Below are 4,820 nucleotides of genomic sequence, written 5' to 3'. Positions count from 1 at the left end.
ACCACACTATCTCCCCCGTATTCATTTTTCTTCTTGCTCGAATACATTTTTTATTAATTGTTTCAGAATGGATTAGTTTCTGTAGCGTTTCTGAGTCACAATATTATTTTTGCTGTCACATGCCACTGATATTTTAACTTGATGGAAATTTCTAATGTGAAAATGACTCTTTTACTCTGCGCTTTGAAGATACTGCTCAATTACTGTGATCCCACAATTTCTAACGTTTATTCTCATATTGATGGGGTTTTGGAGAGGTGAGGTTCAGAGTTGACAGCCAAGAAGAATTCTTGAAGACATCTTTGGTGCAAAAGGGTGATTTTATTAAAGCACGGGGACACAACCCATAGGCAGAAAGAGCTGTGCTGGGGTTGTGAGGAGGGACTGATTACAGACTATGGAGTTGGGGGAGGTAAAGACAAAAGGGCAGTTTCCAAAAGAACTTTCCTATGTTAAAGAAGACTCACAAGATACCTGAGGCCTCACTATTGTCCAGCTAAGGTGGTTTTCCCTCTAGTAAGGCATTAGCATTAAGACCAGACAGGTGGGGGTACAGCGGTACAAAGGGTCTGCTCCTATCATCTAACTGTGTGATGTTAGGGCTCCAGGAAACTGAGTCTATGGGTTTCTGGAAGTTAGGCTATTGATAAGATTGCCTTTTTCTTGTAATTTACTAAGACATTTGTAAACTGAGGGAGACTCATGTCCTGCATGACCGTGATCTCTCTCAGTTAACCATTGGTTTTCGTTCCTTTCCTTTGTCCTTGGGCAGCCAGGAAGTCCCTGAAGAATATCACACATATCCCACTTGGTGGGGGAGGCATTTGTGGGGTGTCAGCTTGCCTTATGCTTGCTCTGTCAGTATCAATATCATTTTTATACTTTCATGTATTTTTTGATCTACTCAATCATCCAGGATTTTCTCTTCATTGCTGATGTCCTAAAAATTCATTATGATATGACTAAATGTGTACATGCACGTGGGATATGTGTGTGAGTGTGTGTGTGTGTGTGTGTGTGTGTGTGCGTGCACGTGTGCAGAGGGAGAGTATTGTTCAATTCATTTTGCTCAGCAATTGGTTGGGTCATTTAATCTGTAGACTGTTCTTGATTTGTCCTTGGAAATTCCTCACATATTGAATTCTACTTCCGTTATATCTGTTGTCTCTCTCTAAAAATATTTAAGGATAATTGAAATTTCTGGAACTGCTATATAGTCCTTCTGTTGAGATTTTTATTTTATAATTATTATTTTTAATATCTAAGATTGCAATTTAGTACTTTTTGATGACATTCTGTTCCTCTGCATAGGTACAAATCCTTTTTACTCTTCTTATTCCATTTCCTTGGATGTAAATTCTTTCATGTGCTGGGTTTGTTGTCTCCCTTTCATAATTGGCTTTCATTAAATATATCGACATTTGGGCTTGTATACTCAACTTTGTCATCAAGATCTCTTGTTAGACAAGAGATGCTACAGTGAACAATGATGTAGACAGCAAAGGCAAAAGAAGTGTAAAAAATATTAAATTTCCTTACAACTTGCAGCCCATTGACATGTACTTAAGACAGGCAGAGTGACCTTCCTCCAGGAGTTTAACTGTCTTCATGTGAATACTTTGCTAGAGGCAAAAGGCAACCTTAGCTTGACATATGCCCGACCTCCAGGATCCTGTAAATCTCCTTGAACTTATAAAAATCCCTTTGGAAACTTCCTTTATCTCTACCCCCCAAGATATATATTGACAATCATACTCCAAGCATATGCCCTCACTGATATACATCTGAAGGGTCTCGTGATTGAGGTTTTACTAGACACTAATAAATGACCTTATCTCAACAGCAGCTAGCCTCTCAAGGTCCTGGAAGCCTTGCTTCCAAATTCCTTAGAGACTTATGCTATCTCTAACCCCCTCCCAGCTGAAGAGTATATAACCAGTCACTCCTCACAACCCCAGTGCAGCTCTTTCTGCCCACGGGTCCTGTCCCTGTGCTTTAATAAAACCACCTTTTTTGCACCAAAGACACCTCAAGGATTCTTTTTTTTTTTTTTTTAATATAATTTATTGTCAAATTGGCTAACATACAGGGTGTAAACTGTGCTCTTGGTTTTTGGGGTAGGTTCCCGTGGTTCATCGCTACATACAACACCCAGTTCACCCCCAGACCCTAACATTTCACATCAGGTTATATTTTCAGTGCATTTTAAGTCAAACTAGAGGGCGGACGGGTGAGCAGCCCAGCACTGAACAGCAGCAGCTTGTCTTCTATGATTGGTTTCCTGTCCCTCTCGGGAGTGCTCCTTCATTCTTTGACTCAATATCCCTTGCTCATTGCTCCCACAGGAGAAGGACAGCCATTCCCCTTTGCTAACGTGGGGCCCAGCTCATGCAAGAATAACCCTGACTAACCTTGCTGCTGTGTCTCACTAACCAGCACACAGGAGCTGACCCTTTGTACCGCTGGTTTCAGGGACATCCAGGAATGCGGAATTCGCGGTGTTGTTTTCTCCGTTTGATACAGGTGTTCGATTCCAAGTATTTGGGCCTGTTGTTTCCTTTTCCAATATAATCCCCTTGGTTTTCTATCTTTCAGAACTTTCTCAGAGTTTCTGGCTTGCCAAGGTTCCTCTTTTTAGTTTTGTGATTAATTATGCACTCATCAATTTATCTCCTATCTTTTCTATCATTTCTAAGGATTTTATTAAGGAAGGGGAGACTCCTTAATTTTGAAACCAACTCCTCATTACTTTTTTCCCTGCAGGTTTAATGTATTTTATATTATATAATATTTATTATTGTATAACATTAGCTGATATGAAATCACTTAATAGAAAGATGACTCATTTTACAAAACGAGTCTACACATCTGTCCCTTCAAAAGAGGCATCTTTTCTTTCTTTTTTTTCTTCCATTTTAATGGCTGTATGGGAGCCATGATTTTACCTTTTTCTGAAAATCATTTTTTTTAATATGAAATTTATTGTCACATTGGTTTCCATACAACACCCAGTGCTCATCCCAACAGGTGCCCTCCTCAATAGCCATCACCCACCCTCCCCTGCCTCCCACTCCCCATCAACCCTCAGTTTGTTCTCAGTTTTTAAGAATCTCTTCTGGTTTGCCTCCTTCCCTCTCCGTAAAATTTTCCCCCTTCCCCTCCCCCATGGTCTTCTGTTAAGTTTCTCAGGATCCATATAAGAGTGAAAACATATGGTATCTTTTCAAATGCTAACATATCACAAGAAAGGCGTTCCCTGTTCAGGTCACCGGCTAATTTTTTTGTTAGCAAATTAATGTAATGAGTTAATGCTACCAGTACAGTAAGAACTCCTTAATTTTCATAATTAATTGAAGCTAAACATAATCATTGAATAATCAGGCAAGGTACATTTTGAGATGTTGTTTCATTGATTCTTCATGGTGGATTCTCATTCCCTGAACTTAATGATAAAATTGAACCGTTCACATGGTGCCTCTCAGCAATTAATTCCAATTAGTCAGATTCAAATCCTGTCATGAGTCATGTACCTTGTTTCTTTACTTACACTCTTCCAGTGTGGTCTAGCAGTACTTAAGAACACGTACCCATTAATTAAGAAAATCACATTTAACTGCCAAAATACACATGTCAATAATTTTAATCTTGTCACTTATTATAAAATATTTGGCGAATATAAATCAATATGTATATAGTATAAAATATTAATCAAATAAGCTCCTGTGTACCAGTCACCAAGCCGAAAAACTTAATGTTGCCAAAATCCAAATGCCTCTTTCTGTCCTTTCTTGATTCCTTCTCCCTTATCGCTCCAAAGTAGTCATTCTGCAAATCTAGTGTTTGTTATTATTATGTTGTTTCTCTTTAAGAGTTTTGTGGCACATATGGACATACATATGCATTCTTAAGATGCAAATGGTTTAGTTAAACTGTTTTTTTTAATTCTTATAAATGGTGTTCTTCTGCAATTTGCAGCTTTTTTTAGTTTATTTATTTATTTTGAGAGAGAGAGAGAGCATGCACTTGCACAAAAAGGAGAGGAGCAGAAAGAGAGGGAGAGAGAGAATCCCAAGTAAGCTCCAGGATGTAAGGGCACAGCCCGATATGGGTCTTGATTTCACGAACTGTAAGATCATGACCTGAGCCAAAATCAAGAGTTGGACACTTAACCGACTGAGCCACCCAGCACCCATGCAACTTGCTTTTTATTCAGTGTTATGTTTCTGTGATTAACACATTTTGATGAATTTAATACTAGCTAGTTAATTTGCACTGCTATTATTCTTCCAGAATGTTCTTAACCATTATCCTATAACAGGCATTTATATTATTTTTCCCACTGTCGTTGCTGTTATTAGTTTTTGTTTGCTTTGTGTTTTCTTCTATTGAAAAAAGGCAGCTAAGAAGATTTTGTTTCTAGTGTGCCCATAGAAGAGATTGTTTAGGGTAATAGCAAGAAGTAGAATATCTGGGTTATAGATTAGATTATCTTTAAAATTACCGAGCAGTGCCAAAGTTTTTCAAAATGCTGATTCCACTAGGAATCTATAAGATTTCTCCTCACTCATGCGTATACCAGTTGGTATTGTCAGACTTTAAAATGCTTTGCCCATCTGGTTGTCTTAGCTTGAGTGCCAGAACAAAATACCACACACTGGGTGGCTCAAACAGCACAACTTTATTTTCTCATGGTTCTGGGGGCTTCAAGTGCAAGATCAGGGTTCTAGCGAGGACTCTCTTCCTGGTTTGCATATAGCCACCTTGTCACTGTGTCCTCACCTGGTGGTGGTGGTGGGGGGGGGGAGCAAGGAGAGAATGAG

Source organism: Herpailurus yagouaroundi, unplaced genomic scaffold (assembly GCF_014898765.1).
Source record: "Herpailurus yagouaroundi ecotype Mexico unplaced genomic scaffold, PumYag 67690, whole genome shotgun sequence".
Taxonomy (NCBI): Eukaryota; Metazoa; Chordata; class Mammalia; order Carnivora; family Felidae; genus Herpailurus; species Herpailurus yagouaroundi.
The sequence above is the reverse complement of the archived record's forward strand: the minus strand, read 5'-3'. Positions refer to the sequence as shown.